The following is an 18,685-nucleotide window of genomic DNA, read 5'->3' as shown; positions in this document are numbered from 1 at the left end:
GAGAGGAGGAAACTGAGGGAAGACCTCACTGCAGACTTTAGCATCCTCACAAGGGAAAGCAGGACAGGCAGTGGTTTCTTCACCCTCCTGACCAGTGACAGGACCTGGAGGAACAGCATGAAGCTGAGTCAGGGGAGGTTTAGGTCAGGTATCAGGAAAAGGTTCTTCACTGCGAGGGTGGTTGGGCACTGGAACAGGCTCCCCAGGGAAGTGGGCACAGCACAGCCTGTCTCAGCTGGATAATGCTCTCAGGCACACAGTGGGATTCTTGGGGATGGTCTTGTGCAGGGTCAGGAGTTGGACTCAATGACTCTCATGAGTCACTTCCAACTCACTCTGTGATTCAATGATGAAGCTCAGACTACTTGAAAGAACTGTGGAGTAGCAGAACAGTCTGTAAGACAGATGACATTGGAGCACCCAAGAAGTCCTGCTGTTCCCCTCGCACACTGTTTATGGTTGGCTGATTACAGAGAGAAAAACTCTCTGGGAGTTCTCTCCCATACACCTGCAGAGGCAAAAGGGCTTGCCACCAAGCCACACTGCCAAAATGTTCTGGTTTTATACCACATCTACTTACCTTGGAATCTCTCCTATGCTAGGGCTGATTTCTGTCATGTCTTTTGCTCTTATATGAACCCCAGTTTCCTTTCTTATTCTCTCCTCTCTCAACACAATTTCTATATGCTGTTATTCTACAATTCTCCTTTCTTTGCTTCTCCTTCTAGTTTCTCATTTTTCTCTTTTCACTTCTATTTTTTTCATTCAACAAACTGCTCCCTAGTCTCAGTTCTTTTGCTAGATCCTATATATCTCATCATTCTCTCTTTCACTCCTGGCCTATTCAAACATTTCTTATATTTCTACACCATGTTCAGCACCATTCACTGCACAATTCAGACAGCATACCTACTCTTCCCCCCCTTGTAGCTAGCATTTTCCCATCCTTAATATATGTAAGGATATCATACAGAGCAAAAAATTAGCCATAATGACAGAACTACACCATGAAATATGACAGTAGTCAGCCATGGGGAATTGTAATATACAGGGGAAATATGCTCATCATACATACCCATTATCTTATCCTTAACCTCCTTACCTCACTGATTTTCTGAGCAACACCTAAGCATGGAACTTCTAGCCTGTGCTAGCAGGAGCTTTCATTCCTGCTAGAAGCACCCTTGCTGAATGGAGAGAGATCAAAAGCGAGAACAAACTGAAAATTTAGCTACCACTACTTCAGATTGAGCCTAAAGAGATAGACAAACTACCCTTAGATACCTGTAATGGCAAGATAACATTTACAGCGAACAAAATCATAAGCAGGAGCATGTGTGCCTCCTTTGCAAATGACAGCTAACAGTGCAGGAAGAACTCACTTCTTTTCAAGGCTTCTTTTGGCTACAGAGATAACATCCAGATTCTGTTCAAACATGGAGGTAGTTCTTGACCTTCAATGAAGGCTCATTCCACATTTTCTACTTTACTTGTGGCAATGATGGTTTCCCTAAGAAAATGCTACCAAACATGTATGACAAATCTGAGTGAATATAATAATTGCAGTTATAAAGCAATATCTCACTATGTTAATGAAGCAATTTTGTTTCTAAGAAAAGCCACTTAGAGAACTTACACTTACAGAATACACTGTAATTGTTAGCATACCGGCAAAGTAGAATAACTTAGATTTGTTATCAAAGGCTCTGTAACAGAGCTGTCAATACTCTCCACTAAATCTATCCAGCACAAAGCTATTATTGAGGGAATAGTCAAAGTTCCCCTACTTCCTTTCCATTTTGCTTGTTAGAATGACTGCCTGCTACATATTTGTAATCAATCTTGTGCAATAGCTAGGCTGCTGGCTTATCATTCAGATTTGAACTCTAAAGATAAATAGCATACTTTTCATCTGATCCTTGGCCTTTGACTTATTTTACTCAGACAGCCAGTTGTTAAAAGTTCCATCAGTAGAGCTGTATGAGTCACTTCACCCAAACAATCCATGTCTTTAAAGGGCAGACAGGGAGATAAAACAACCAAATTTTATCTTAGGCAACAAGACCTACTGTTGGTATCTACTGGGAGTAAGAGTAATATAACTGAGAATAAGAATCATGTGAATATAATAGAAATCTGACAATAGCACATAAAATAATAGCAATGTGCAATCTGAAGAAAAGTAGCAATTTGAAGGAATTATTCCAGGCTAGAAGGAGATGCCTTAAGAGTCTCACAAGCATGTGAAAATTATTATTTGCTTACAGCTTATCACTTACTACAAGTAAAGATCTTCAAATATTTGGACAGTGCTTGGCAGTCCACACAAAAGCCAGCTCAATTTGAAAGATGGGGCTCATGACTACAAACCTGACTTTACCAAGTGGTACCCACCACTCAAAACTATTTCATACTATGTAATACCAAATGCACCAGTTTAGCTGAAATAAAAAGCCAAAAGGCATGTGAAAGAGAGGGGAACTAACTGTTACCCTACAGAGAAAAAATATCAAAGTACAGTAAAAACAAAAAATTAACAAGCTTGAAATACCAGATATGGAAATTGATGTTTCAGAACTGAAGCTGTTTTAGATCACTCCCTGTTTCTGACAGCACTTAGATGTTTTAAGATATTAAGGTAGTTACGTCTACTAGAAAAGGCATAGCACTATTATGACCAATGTTGGATTTATCACATATTTTATCATTAACTATAAACAGAGTTAGCTTTGCTAAAACAAATATCTGTTCTGTAATTACTCATCTGTCAACGATAAAATTTCCAAAAAATAAGACTATCTTGAGTGAAATTTGTGTACCACAGCACGTAAATATGGATGCAAAAGATTCTTGCACAAATTTTTATCAGGAATATTATCTTATAAATATTATTTTTATTGTCTCATGGTTAATGTCCATACGTAAAAACCTTGGACAAGTCTGCCAAGAACCTAGATGTGTACCATAACAATTAAAATATATCACTCATTCATTTATTTGAAATGAGTATGAGTCTTTCAATTGCAGCAAACACAAGATATTCATCAAAAAATGATGGATACAAATCCTGTGTCTCCCTTATTCCTTGCACCTGTAACAGAGATCAAAAAACAGAAAATAAGACTTGTTTTTCTATTATTGTCGGTCTAGATGCTTTTTCTCATTGCTTTTTTTCCTAAACTTTTACATTGTAATTACTTAAACATTTTGATTCTTTTTTGGCATGTTCTTCTAAGGTTACCAGCATACCTGAATTTCCTATGCAATTACAGGGCAGCACAAAGAATGCTATCCTTCCTGGGAGCATGGGAACTGAGAAGGCAAATGAGATGTTTTCTTGCTTTATGCGTCTATTTCCCTTGGTGCTTTTACCAGTTCCAAACTGGCTCTTCTCTCAGTCTCTGTATGAATCGGTTGCTCTGGTGTTCTTTGGCAGACAATCTGAAGTCAGTCTCTCTCTACTGAAATAAATGCATGTGGACTTATCAGGTTCCTGTAGCTTTGGGACAGATGACTAATAATCCTGACAGCTTGGCTGTAAAATTTTGTATAAGAAATAAATGTTGTATGACCTAGCAGAGTAACAGAGGATCCAGCTGCATTCTGCTTTTCCATCAGGCTGTACAGTAACAGAATGGTCTAACTTTTTGCAGAATAGTTTCTCTACTGATAATACATATGATTAAGTGGGTGTCCCATAGCTGCAAAATAATATCCAATGAACCTGCTTCTCCTTTCAGCACTGCCTTCATTGGAGCAGAACCACACAAAGAGCACAGCAATATTAGAACTGCAGGAAGACAAATATCTCCACTTTTATCCTAAGCTTTGGCTGATTCCAGATACATGTGAATCTCTGAAGAGTTCTTACACAGAGGTTTTTGCTTTCTTTTACAGATATATGGCCATTATTGATCCCTTGAAACCTAGGCTCTCTGCAACTGCTACCAAGGTGGTCATTTGGAGCATATGGATTTTTGCATTCCTGTTGGCCTTTCCTCAATGCCTATACTCCATAACCAAGGTGATGCCTGGGAGAACTCTTTGCTATGTAGCATGGCCAGGTGGTCCAAAACAGCATTTTAAGTAAGCTTTTGTTCTTTTAAACTTGTGCATGGTGGTGTTGAGACTTGCAATGGACTTGGCAAAATCTCTGGCATTGTGCAGATAGTCTACATGCAAAATAACTAACAGCTTTGATCACTGAGATATGCAGAGCCAGATTTCTAAGTAAGGATGATAAAGCATTATGTGTGATAAACAGAACAAATTTATTCTCTTCCACATCTGTGTGCTCCCTCCTGTGCTGCACTTTTACCATCATTGCTCCACATAAGATTGCTACTTCTATACAGACAGAGATGGTCAGAACTGGGAACATAACATGCAATTCAAAGCAAGTTTCCTCTTTATCCTAACCAGGAAAACAAAGCTTTCTGGTCTCTCCTTAGAATCATTTAAGTTGGAAAAGACTTCGAAGGTCATCAAATCCAACCACTGACCCTACACTACCAAGTCTGCCACTAGACCATGTCCCTGAGTGCCACACCTACATGTTTTCAAAAAACCCAGGGATGGTGAATCAACTGATTCTCTGGGAAGCCTGTACCAATGCCTGACAAACTTTCTCATGAATAAAATTTTCCCGATATTCAGTCTAAACCTTCCCTGGTACAGCCTGAAGCTATTTCTTCTCTTGTAACTAGGGAGAAGAGACAAACATCCACCTCTCTGCAATCTCCTTTCAGGTAATTGTAGAGAATGAGAAGGACCTAACCAGTTTTTTTTTTCTCTAGATTTCTTCATGGGAGGGCTGGATTTTGCCACTTCATTCTGTTACACTACCACAATTACTTATGTCAGATATTAGTCCAAAAGAGAAAACTGGATAACCTGTAACTGTTTCCACTTTCTGAAAATGAGAATATCAGTCAATTAAATTAAATATATCCTATTTGTCCCTCTGGTAGAATTAGGAATAAGTGGCTACTTAGGCATCTGTCCTTTCATGTCATCACTGACATTTAAGAAAAACATAGTTACACAGACTTTCAGCCTTGAACACAATCTGGAATCAAATTTGACCTTTTGCTCTTTATGAGGCAGGTGAAAGACGTCCTAGTCACATATAATTTTTATCACTTTAGAAGCCAGTCACAGACATATCTCTTTAGGGCAGGAAGGTCACTCTCAGTGACAGTTGGGGATCCTTCACTTATCATTCACTAGGATTTCATCTGAAGCTGACATTTAACCAGGAACTAGCAGGAGGCAAAAGAAATTATCTTTGTTTTCCCAGTGCTGACATCAGCAGTGGTGACTATATTGCACACAGGCTGCAGATCTGTGTTGTCTGTGTGCAATAGATCTGCCATATGAAAAACGGTGGGTGACAGGACTCTTATCAGGGTTTTTGCATCAATATATCACTAAAATACTTCTTTTTCTCTTTCATTTATGGTCCAGACTAGAGCTCCAAATGCCTAGCTTTCCCTCATGATACTTGGTTGTGCAATTAAATCAACTCAGCTAGTTATGAACAAACACACCTTACTCTGCAGTCACTAATCACAATAATAATAGAGTCACTCATAATATACTAGTGCAGGCTCAGCAGTAGATACCCCACAAAGCACATGCATTAAAATGTACATAAATTTGCAGTGCAATTCCAGACTTTCAAAAAGACAGTGAAAACACCAAGGACTAGTCAGTTAATATAAAACATGCTTTGTGCTAAAATAGAAGTCTTGACTTGCAGCAGCCCATTCCATTGGTATAGCTCCTCTGAAGGCACTTACCACCTTAATATCTTTTCATCGCAGGTATCATGTTATTGTGATTGTGCTGGTCTACTGCTTCCCACTGCTTGTCATGGGCATCACTTATTCCATGGTGGGAATTACCCTCTGGGGAGGAGAAATACCAAGCAACACATCCAACGAATATCATGAGCAGCTCAAAGCTAAGAGAAAGGTACTGTTCCAGTAAACCCCACTAAGTGAATACTTATAAAATCATCTGCAATTTTGTTGCAACATATCACAGTAAATTCTTTCAGAAACACCAAATCACTTGAAATAGCAGTAATGAGAGATCGACTTCAGTACAAAATTTGATTAAGTTTGACAAGTTGTCTTCTCTGTTCACTGGCTGTTCTTTTCATAACATTAATATTTGTCATTAAATAAAGGAAATATTTGGGTTTTAACTTCTTACTCCACATGCAGCAGCACACACTGTGTCTGCTATGTGGAAGCTAAGGCAAAAAGTTTAGCCTTCAGAGAGTTAAGATACTGACTTTTGAACACTGGGCTAGCAAACCATTAGCTCTTGTTAGGTAAGATTGTCATCCTACTGAAACAAAAGTGAATCTTGCTGTAGCTCTCAGGGGATTAAGGTCCATGCATATTTGAGATAAGCACTAATCAGACTGCTTGTAATAAATAAATTAGATTTTTAAACAATAATTTTTTTGTGAGAAATGCAAACAAGTTTTCCCAGATATTTTCTTTCAATCCCTTTCACTGTAGGTATTGCTTAAACTAACTAGACTTGGGATTGCTTATGAACTATTTTACTATCTCCAGTTTAGTTTTCCTAATGTCGCAGTGCAGTGAAAGTTTCTTTCCTACAACATTCTTTTTCTTAACCTAACTTTACTTATTTAGTAAGGCGGCCTTCTGCTTTTTTATTTCTGATACATTTTTTTTACTAAAATGTATTTAACCTTTCAGATTTGAAAAAATGGTACCTTAACACAAACATCTAATTCACGATGAGCCCATTTTCAGTTGCTCAGTTTGCTTCCTGATGCTGTATGTTTTAACAGTGGAATATGCTACTGGGCTGCAGCAACAGCAGAGTGGGGCATATTTTGTTCCTGAGAGAACACGAGATCTCCTGCAAATTCTGGAGAACACTAACATTTTCATTTCTTTCAGGACACTGCAGAAATCACTTTCTGTAACAGACACATCTTGCAAAAGCAAATGTGGAAGGGAAATTATTAAATTATTGCAGAACCAGGACATGCCAGAATTTCAGGACCTGTTATCATAATGACTAAGTAAAATAATCATCTTGTGACATAGAAACTAGAGGTCTCTGAAGACCAAATCTGGCTTTTACTATATGAAACAGAGAGCCCAATTAAATCCCTTGAATACTTTAAAAACAGCACCTGTTTAGAATTCTAAATATATACAAGAGACAAAGAAGAGCATCCCTAATTAGAGGATTTTAAATGTGAGAGTACAGAGATGCATACCTTCGAGACATGCAACAAGGGAATTAAATTATGTGCAGATATATTATAACTGCATCAGTGACTTTATGGGTAGAGCTCCATGACAACACTTTAGCTACACTGCTGTGCTCTCCAGCAGGATTCATGAAATAACTGTGTCATGGTTTGACACTGGCACAATGCCAGTGCCCCCATGAGGATATCCTCTCCCTGGTTTCTGCTGTGAGATGTGACCAGGAATAAGCAAAGCAGGCTCCCACTTAGAAATAAAGAAAACAAAACTTTATCAACTACACTACAACTATAAGTAAAAAGGAACACACACAGGAAAAATGAAAACCTTACAAATACATTTCCTCCTCCCCCCACCAAATTTCCAATACAATACATCTATTCCCCAAATCACCAACTCTTGGTCCAGAACCACCCTTCAGACAATCAATCCTCAGTTCATCAAGAGGAGAGGAGTCCTTCTTGTACCATGGGCTTCCCCTGGAAACACAGCTGAAGCCTCGTGTGTTTCCGTGTCATTTGTGGCACTGCCCGGAGTACATCTGCTGTCGTGACCTCTTCCTTTCCTGTCCAGTGCTCTCACCACTGAACATGGACCAGAGCTGCTTCTAGGGTTGTCTTTTTAAGGATGCTCTGTCCCATTCCAAAAAGAGCACAGTCTCACCTTTGGGACACCTGTCCCCCCCATATTTTTTCAGCCCCTGGGGCCGAGGGGTACCAACACTGAACCCTCTTGGTTCTGAGGCATTGCCTCCCCCTGGATGCAGTCTCTGTATCACAAGGAACAGGGTTCTGTCCATGGCTGTACAAAAAGAGTCCAGCAAAAGCCACTCCATCTCTTCCCTCTAGGATTCTTCTCTATTCTTCCACTATTTCTCACTCGCCCAGACCTCTCTCACACTTGCCCATTTCCTTCCTCATCTTCCACTCTATCTCTCTTCTAGGAAAGGTCAATGTTCTCTAAAGTTTTCATTGTCCAAAAAGGGTTAAAAACTTGGACTCTGCCTTCTCAGGAACTCCCACAGTGGCTGGACACCTTCTCGCTGCATCCTCCCCCCGCCTCCACTTCTCCTTCTCAGCCGTGTTGCCGGCACATGTTATCAAGTTTCAAGGTAACACAGTCTCAAGCACAGGCTGTACTCTCTCTCTCTCTTGGGGGGGGGCTGCCCGGTGCCTCCTGGTACTTCTCCCACCCTTCCATCCTCAGGGGCCTCTTCACCTGCCCTCTCGGTCCAAGCCTCGGCCTACCTCACCTGGCCGCATGGCTCCCCTCCCCCGCCCAGCAGCAGCAGCTGGACAGGGGAGAGATCCGAACTCTTTCCTCACCGGAACCCAAGAGAGCCTCCCAGGGGAGAGCTCTGCTTTTAACCCCGTGTTCTCAGAGGCGGATCCATGTCCTAATGGCCATATTAGATACCAATATTAAAATCTGAACATCCATTGGCCCAACCATAGCATCCCAAAAAACACATTTCCTGTCAAACCACCACAAACTGGTATTTGAAAAGATGAATCATAATTGGTTATTCATGGAGAGGAACTAACAGACTGGAATCCAAATAAAGCCATAACTCAGCCTGTCTCTCAGAGCTAGTGCTTTGCCCTTTTCAGACAAAGAAATAATCTGTTTCTCTTGCTATATAGTATATAGGTATCAAGACATATGTAAAATCTATGCACTTATAATGAAGGAGAAATATTAAATAGCTGACTATGTTTCATATCAGGCAATGTTACAGCACAAAGGTGTCTGATTAGGGTTGTTTGAAATGGAATTTAATATTAAGAAGGTAGTGAACAGTTCATGTAAGACCTTTAAAAGAAACAATGTTTGCCAGCAAAAGATTTGAAGCTTGACAAAGTTGTTAGTAGTTCAACATAGTCTCATCACTTCATATATATGATTGGGCAATACAGTCCTGAATCCTCCCGAAAGCATCATTAAGGGATGAAGGATTCAAAGAATTTCACACTGCATACTGTAGGCTGGACAACACAAAGTCATGCTTAGTATCTGTAAAGTCAAAGACCAAATATTTAAAAATTCAGGACTGGATGAAACTACAAACCCCTTTTTTTTTTTTGGACACACAGCTCAAATATCTCAGGGACTGTCCCATTTAAATCTGCCTGGTATCAGTCTTTTGAACTTCTGAACATTTGCTACATGTGGGGACTTTGCAGCCATTATCCCTTCTTCTTAAAGCTCCTGGCATGAGACTGACTAATGTCCAGCTGAACATCATCTATTCTCCTGCAATTCCTATTTTCATAATGTGGAATTATAGTCTCAATGGTGTCACACATAACAAGTTTGTACAAGTGTCTCATAATATTACTATAAGATTTGCTAGGTCAAAATGTTCTTTATATCCACTGCAAATCCTTGCTCTCAGATGTCGTCTCCACACCCTGCTTTTGCTATCTAACAAGTTCCAATCATTCTTTCAGCTTTACTTAAACCATAAGAGGGAATAATCATGTACTGCAAGTAAAATCAATTAGTATTGTTTTTATCAAGAGGTACAGTTCTGATACAACAGTTTGCTGAAAAAAAGAACATTTATCTCATCAGAAGATGCTATTGCCTGGCCACAATGGGAAGAATATAGAGGAGCAGAAAATGTTCTCCTTTTCTATTTCCTTTACTGTTCCTTTTACTCATGGCTGTTACTTTGTGATAATATGCCACCAGGCATCTTTTTCAGTAATTTTCATTCCTCCACACTTATGCTTCTGCCTGTATTTTCTGCTTCTCCTAACACAGCCTGACGTGTCATCTCAATTTATTTTAGCAATGAAGATTGATTAAAAGCCACATTGTTTCAATGTGTTTCTTTTTCTCAAATTTGAGTATAAAATGAGAAAAAAAGCCCCATATGTTTTCTTCCCAGCCTCTGTGAGAACTCCTGTATGAATACTTCACACGTATTTCTCTGGTTTGTTCTCTTTTTCTTTCCCCTCCTTTTCATAGATTTAGAGAAAGTCCAAGGAAGGGCAGCTAAAAATGATCAAAGGACTTATGAAGTGATTAAAATGGCCTGCACTTTTTAGTCTGGAGACGAGGAGGCCAAGGGACAAGATGTCAGCGTTTAGAGAAACACAAAGGTAGTGGATAAAGTGACTGAAGAACTTCTGGTCACCAAATCCTGAAATGCAAGAACTAATAGGAGAGGAGCACAAGGTTGGTAGAAGAGAGAGCACTTTAAGAAAGGGTAATTTAAACGTCAGTAAAGGGCATCTGAGAGGTTCTCCTGCCAGATGCTTATGATCTCACAGGATTCAGAAAGATTTTAGAAAAATTAGCAAACAATAAATTCATAAATCATAGAGTTGGAAAAGGTTTGAAAAGACCTCCAAGATCAACGAGTCCAACATCTGACCGGTCTCCACTGTCAACCAGACCACAACACTAAGTGCCATGTCCATTCATTTCTTGAACACTTTCAGATATAGTGACTCCACCACGTCCCTGGGCAGCCTTTTCCGATGGCTGACAACCCTTTTAATGAAGAAATGCTTCCTGATGTCCAAAAATTCTCCCTAATGTCCAAGCAGATACTGAAAGGATGGATCAGAGATGCACTCCTCTTTAATACAATCCTGGGTGCTGAGACAGTATTAGGAAAATAGAAGCTGGAAAATGGCCAGGTTCATAGGATAAATAGCACTTTCTACTGCCTCTGGACTGAACAGTAGGATAGATGGGCAGCTGTCTGATTCAGAAGGAACTGTCCTATGTCTTTATGCTCCAGTTTTTACATAGCAGTGCAGCTATAAAAATACTCCTGAATTCTCACTGGCTTTCAGTGCCACTAAAAATGCAGGTTTTCCTTTTTTATTTCTTTATCACATATGAATAAATTACATGAAAACACATCAATATGTATTTTATACCACAATTTACAAAGAGAAGCACTAGTTAGAAAAAATGATACTTTTGCTGGCATTAAAAGGTAGCCAATCAGGTCAGACCAAAAAATTAGAAGATTATTTGTTTCTCTATGGAGTAATTTATTGTGGAGAAGAGGCAGGAAAAAAGAGAAAAGGAAAAAAAAAAAGCAAGAGAGTCAAAGTCTAAAACATTGCAGTATGGCATCAAAACTCTTGAAATACTGAATCAATTATGGGCTGACAGAGATTTGAAAAACAAGACTCTCCTCATAATATAAAGCTTATTAAAAATAAATAGTTGATGAAAATATTACACTATGAACTCACAGATCAGATGATAGCAAATAATTAACTCTGAAATCAGAGATCCTTCTAGTTAACAAGCAACCACTAAGCCTAGACAGACAGACTAGGGTTAGATATTGCTCCAGTCATAAAACCTTTTGTGAAAGTTTTCATCCAGCCATGTGAAACAAAATGTTTTGACACTCTGGGTCCAAGGGTTTGTCTTGCATGTGACTTTCTACACCATCTTGAAACTTCACTTTTATCCTACATATTTGCTCAGACTTCTTCAAGGTTGGAAAGTAATTGCTTCCTCATGGGACTGCATAAAGACATGGTAAGTTTAAAATCTTCAGTCAGTTATTTAAAACCAGTTATTTAAGCAACCCCTCTTCTGGCTTATCCCAGCATGGGACCAGCACTGCAATCTCAACTTATATTTATATGCCATTTTCAAAATGGCATAGGGAATAGAAGTTTAATACAGCAGAAAGTAAATATAACTTGATTATCCTAAATTCAATTAAATCCTCCCCTGCAGTCAACTACTCTACACAAATTTGTACTACAGATTTCAAGGGAAAGCCCAATCTTGACAGCTGATGCCCTTATATACACTGAATCATCACTTGTGACTAGTTTTAAAAAGTCAGACAGTAAGAAACACAATTTTATGGTCTTTTTTCAGGTAATGTTTTGCCAAGGCTGCCCATATGTCAAAATATTCACTAGACATGTTTAGGTGTGCAAAGAGAACTAAATCCTGGAACACCCTGTATGTACAGTGACGGCATCTTCACCCTACATACAGTGTAGGACTACAGATCACCCAAACCTGCCATGCAACAGCAGTCTACTGAAGAGAACTTACATTGCCATTGTGCCTTCCTCATCGATTTATTTATTCATGGGACATGAGTGTTTCCACCTTGAAGATTCGTTTTGTGCTTGTGCACCCAGACAGAAACAACTGCCATGGTGGTGTCAGAGCACTTTGCTCACACACCTCTTCCCTTTAGCTGATCTTACACTTTCTGGGAGTGATATGTTAAACAACCTACTCATCCTGTTGTGGGGTAATGAGGTGCAGAAGCTCAGTTTACTAGGAATACTGTGTATCTCCTGCCAAAAATAGGGGCCTGTGTAATTTTTTGGTCCATCAATACACATCTTCTGTAAATGCGTCTTCTCTTTGACTTTGCAGAGAGTGGCAATGAAAACAAAGTACAAAACAGACTAAATAAATACCAGAAGAGAGCTAACATAGAAGATTAAGCTGGAGAAATAAACACTGTTTTAAGAAGAGGCGATCTCACTGATCTAACAGTCATAGCACTATGGCTTATATTGTAATGTGTGGGTGGCTGTATGGCTTGACTAGCTGAAATTTCATACAGCTACAGTTAAATCATCATTTATCCAAAATGCTGATGCACTGTGAGCACCTTGCCGGCCAAAGCTCTATCATGATTGAAAGCCACAGGTGTACTTGAGTGCAGCCACATTCACAAATTTAGAAATCCTTGTTCAGCACATTCAAAAAGAAAAAAGGCTTAGTAATATGAGGTTGAAGAACAACTCGCCCCAGCTAGCACCACTTCTGGGCACTCCACTGCTCTGTTATCAGCCAACAATCAATAGAAACAGAGATGCTTTTTAAAGACTGCAGTCCTTACATAGAAATGTCCCTGATTAATTCCTCTGGCAACTGAAGGTGTAACAAAAATACCAAAGTGGCAGCTTATGCTCATACACTGTGTTTCCCCTAAGCAAAATACAAAGTGACCGAAAAGTTCCTGAAGTGATAAGTCTGACTTTATGATTTCATACTTTTAAGTCAGTCTCCTCTGAGGCTATAATCACGTAGTCATATATCTCAGATTTTGTGAAGCTACTCTCGAAATTAAATATTTTTGAAGATTTTCATATCAATGAGTCATGGAAAGTTTTGTGTTCCACAATGTCACATTTCTTACTTAACTTAAAGAGAAAGAAAACAGGAAGAAGGAATTCTCAGATGGTTTTAAAGGCTCTTCAGAAAACAAACTCATCCCTTGTTTGCCAGACATTGGAAGATGTCGAACTGTGCTGTCCAGTGCTTTCTCCACTTATTCACTGAGTGTCAGTTTGTGTCTTTCAATGGTAAAACATTAAATGAAAACAGAACAGGAACCAGCCCTCAGGCCTGTCACCACAAACAACTCTTAGAGAATTCCCTTGATATCCTCTTAAAACTCCATCTTCTAAAACACTCACCAATCCTAGAGTTCAGTTTCCCAGGCTAAATTTCTTTATAGACAGCTCTATGCCATTATTCTCAGTTAGTTTAATTAATTACTTAACATCCCTCACTGGTGTCATGTTTACAGATGGTTTTATGTCCATTTCTTCTCTCAGTCTTTGTTTACATTTGTTACATAAATGAAACTAGTGCTTCTGATCTTCTTTTATATAACATCTTTATGCAACAAGTGACCAAAACCAGACAAGGAATGCCATCAATGTAGTGTCACCATGGTCGTGCACAGGGGTAACTCCCTGTTCTCTACTGAGAATGCCTCATCTGGAACATCCTAATAATTCTTTTTTTTTTTTGCTTTCATGAAATGGATGACCTGGTCTTGCTGTAATGAGTCAAAAACATCTGTCTCCTCCTTTTTTGTTCACAACAGGCAAACAAATTCACAGCATAAAATTTTATTGGTCCTTAATTGAGCAAATGCCAGAATTTTTCTGAGTAGGATCATACCTATGGAAGTACAGTGTAAAACAACCCATCAAAACTAGCATAGTACCAGTCCAGCAGTTCCCATCTGCTCTGTGATATCTGTCACTGCCACCACCCCACCTAGGGACACAATCACTACTGGTACCATACAAAGTATATGACCAGCACTGTGACTTCTGCTCCCACAGGTCTTCCACATCCCAGTTCCTTCTTACTTCTGCAGCAGCACAGTTGCTCAGAAGTGCTTGTCATCAAACTTATCTGGCATGCCTTTATTTTGCTGTACAAAACTCCTAATACATTAAATTAGGTACATCTCAAGACTGATACTTAGAGAATATACCCCATATTGGAGAGAGATTAGTATTAAATAATTTCAGTAATTTTTTTTTCTCTCAACCACCTTTCCAGTGGAAAGTGTTTCCCAAATCATGCTCAGTAGTGAAATATAACAGGTAAAATTACTTACAAACATTAATAACTAAAGAGGGGTTTCCTCTCATTCTGCTTCAGGGTACCTCTTACTATGATATCCTTAACTCTGACTATTCATGGGAAATATGAAATTGCTTTGTTAATATGGTAGATGCAAACCAATCCTAATGAAGCTAAGCCTGACTTCACAAAGTGCTACACATGCCTAAAATTGGGTTTGTAACCATGTAGATGGACTAAGTTACATGAGGAGATGTGACATGCTTCCTACAGAGCACAGATGCTTACCCTGCCTGTTGCTCTTCTCCATGGCTCTGCATGTGTGAGCCAGGACTGGCCATTAACAAGGTTATTGGACCCCACTGTAGATGTTAGTGTTCCACTAACATTTTGAGCAGTTGTTCCATAATCATAAAGATAAATACCCTGCCAGACTCACCAGATTGCTATTAACACTAAAGTCAAAGTCTCTACTTGCAAGTAATTGCTATTGCAGTCAAAAGTTTGCAGAATAGGACTTTTTTTAAGCTTATTTTCTCTAAGTTTTTCTTAAACTTGAAAAGGGTAATGAGGGTCAGAATATCACATGAGTATCCTTCTGGTGAAAATACTTGCAGAATAAGATAGCTGTTACTATTTTGATCAGTAATACATTCCCATAGCTACCAAAAGTCTCCACAAGAATACAGAATACTAACATGAAAGCCTGATTTGGGCTTTTCATTTACGATTAATTAAGTTCTTGCACAATCATCACATTAATTACAATGTATGACCCCCTCCCTAAACACATACATACAAAGAGGCACCTTTTATTCCATAAGGATGAGGCAGAATAACCAATAATCTTTGGTTTTAAGTTTTAAAAAATTCTGTAAACTCTTTCTATTACCAAGTATATGGACTGAAAACCCACTGAAAATGTAGGGAATGAGCAAGGTAATTATTAATGTTGTGAATCATGATTTCTATTTCACAGTCTCACTCTTCAAATGCTTAGAAATTGCCTAGGGAAAAATTGGGGCATGAGGTACAGGGGAATTACTGTCATTGCATGTTAAACACAAAATATTTTTTACAGAGCTGTTTTATGGTCTTAGAAATCCAGAAAAGAAAGGATTCACCTGTTCTCCTTTTCAAGATTTTTTTTTCCTAGCAATTTGTTCTCTTTTTAATGATCTGCCCATAACTTTGAACAAGATTTCCTATTGAGGTAGAAATAAAGTCAGATGTCCTCCTGATCATTCTCTGAACATGACTGTCACAGTGAAATACAACAAAATTATTGGAATTATTGCTCTTCTCTGCTCTCTATCTCCAAATAGCTACAGAACACTCAGCAGCAGTATCAGCTTCCATTCATTGCCTCAAGGTCCTAAAACTCAGCTATGACCTGTGAACCAACACATCTTTCCACACCCATCGTCCATGCTTCAAGCAGCAATCACAGAGAAGTAAAAGCAGAGTAAATACTAAAAAATGGCTTTACACTGTGCATAAGCCTTGCCAGTTTACATATTTACTGACAAAGTTTTCCGGTCAATACATTTTATAGAACAGCTGGCAACACCTCCAGGTCAGAGGCAGATTTAATAGACTGGTTCTGCATGGTCAATGATTAGGCTCAGAATTGTGCACTTACAGTTGCTGTGATGTTTCTCCTTATTATTTTAATATTTTCCATCACTATTGGCAGGAAATTTATGTGAACTATAAAGTCTAGGCACAGTCCCAGGGCAAAAATTTCTGCTTACTAGTGCCTCATATATTTAAGAATGGAAGTAACACTAGGTTAACAGACAAAAAAATTTCAACAATGCTTCACTCCAATGTCAATAAGCTCAGCATGTTTTCAAATGCATTGCTGAATTCAACTATACACGTTTGTTAATAATAAAACCAAGATACCTACGAAAAAGACAAATGAAAGCCAAGTGTCTCTTTTTCAACATTCAGATTTTCAACATGGAGATTAGGATCTTCATGTTTCAAACTATGGAGTTGGGTTCCTTAAAACAGACTTAACTTGCTCTGTGCAGTTCTCCCCAAGGTCAAGTTTGGGACCTGACCCTCCAGACCGATAACCTTAAAATCCCACATTCAGGACAAAGTGTGTTCTTTAAGTTGTATGTAAATTTTTTCACCAGCATATAAAGAAACCTTGGAAACTTCAAAAGGTCCTTTGTTGTCTCATCTAATCTGCAGTCAAAGTTATCCCATTACATATGCTAAATTATGATCACATGAATATTCCTGTTTGCACATGGGTGCATAAAAAGACATGTATATATACACACACACACATACAGATAGAGAGTGCATAAGAAGCCCCTTCCTCATCAAATCCCTGTAGGGAAGTCATGAACAAATTAATTTTAGCATGAGTTTTCAGTCTGCTGAGCTTTCCAGAATACTGCCAAGCATCTGTGTGGTGAAAAGTCCCGGAAATCTGATACAGATCATTCATTTTGGAGGACTGCAGAGCCAAGACCCGTATATTCAGCAGAACAGAACTGCAGATCCAGTATTACACCCACACACTTTGGCATTCATTACAGGATGCTCTTCATGTCAAAACAAAATGTAACTTCAGCACAGGTTTTTTCTGAGTTAAAGGAGAAATCTACACACCTCCACACAGAGGGGTGTCTATGTTATGTCTATTAATGCCTTCTCCTAACAAATCTAATCCTTTAACTCAAGAACTTAATTCTTTAGAAGCTTCTGTACTGCAACCTATTCAAAGCAGCTTTATTTCATTACTCATTTTCTGGGGTGGATAGAAGTAATTAATTTTACCCAGGTTTTAAAGCAGGTTTCCTAGGAAACAGTTTCAGCCACCCTGGCATGGGTCAGCTTATACTTTATTCCACAAATTGGGATACCACAGGAGTATCAAACCAGTGCAATAATTACCAATGTGTTGACCACTGATTAAAGTATCCAAGCCATGTGGATACTTTAATACTGGAAGGAATGCTTGACTGTACAAAAATAAATGCTTGTCAAGATAATGACACTCCTGATACTTTTCATCAATAATTGACCAGAGCATGTACCACTTTTTATTGACCAAATATTTCCAAAATATTCTGTATGTGAGTTACAAGTCTACTTATCCTAATAAATTCACAACCTTGTACAGTCATTTGAAGAATGACAATAATAAACTAGGTGCATGAAATTCAAAATATAAACCTCAACATTACTGACATTAACAGTTTCATTTTAAGTCAATTTAACTGAAAATGGACTGGGGAACAATATTAAAAATTTTTGCCTTTTTTTTTTCTTAGGTGGTAATAAAAGTTTTTTCTTCAGACTTCGAAAGAGAAGATGCTATTACCACTGCAAATGCATAATTAGGATGGCAACTAAAAAACAGCTTTAACTGTGCTTTTCTCTAACAGAATTTTGCCATCCAATTTAAACAAGTACAGTCCAGGAATAATTCATAGTTATTTTCTTATCAACAGAAAAGAAGTTTTTCAAACTATGTAGTAAACAATCTGCATTACTTCTCATTATTTTCTTGTGCCAAAATTCTATAGAAATATGGTAAACATTCAAATGGCTTCTAATTATATAAATCACTTATTTAATTCCCCTAGGTGAATAAGATGGAAATAAAACAATTCAAACAGTAGTCTTTCCATATGAAATAAGAGTCTGTGCTCCTATTCTGAAGATAACAAAAGGTACTCATTTCATTTTAGGTTCAGGAGGAAAGGTTTCATTATAAGGAGCCCACATAAAGTAAAACAGAAGTAGGATGGTATGCAACTTGTGCATAATTCATTGGCATAATTCATCATAGCATTAGTTGGTTATTGCAGCGTCCAATACATAAGATTAATTTTCAAAAGAGAACATTCACTAGTGCCATTCCTTCAGAAGTCTTACACGGAAAATTAATTTAAACATTGAGCCTACAATAAGGATTAAAGGTTCCAGAACAATTTCAGAATTGAGAATTGTGTCAAAGTGGACTTCAGAATTAACTACCCCTATTAGCAAAAAAAAAAAAAAAAAAAATTATGATTATTTTATTTCCCCCCACACCAAATCTCATATTTGGTTGA

The 18,685-nt window shown here is 38.3% G+C and overlaps 1 pseudogene; it reads left to right on the top strand.

Annotated features, from left to right (window-relative positions):
* Positions 1–18,685, top strand: part of LOC139598945 (neuromedin-K receptor-like) — a 33,778-nt pseudogene that overhangs the window by 5,351 nt on the left and 9,742 nt on the right.

Source organism: Agelaius tricolor, unplaced genomic scaffold, assembly GCF_023055355.1.
Source record: "Agelaius tricolor isolate 1412-34295 unplaced genomic scaffold, bAgeTri1.0.p SCAF_21, whole genome shotgun sequence".
Classification (NCBI taxonomy): domain Eukaryota; kingdom Metazoa; phylum Chordata; class Aves; order Passeriformes; family Icteridae; genus Agelaius; species Agelaius tricolor.
Note: the sequence above shows the minus strand (reverse complement) of the source record. Positions and strands in the feature narration are given on the sequence as shown.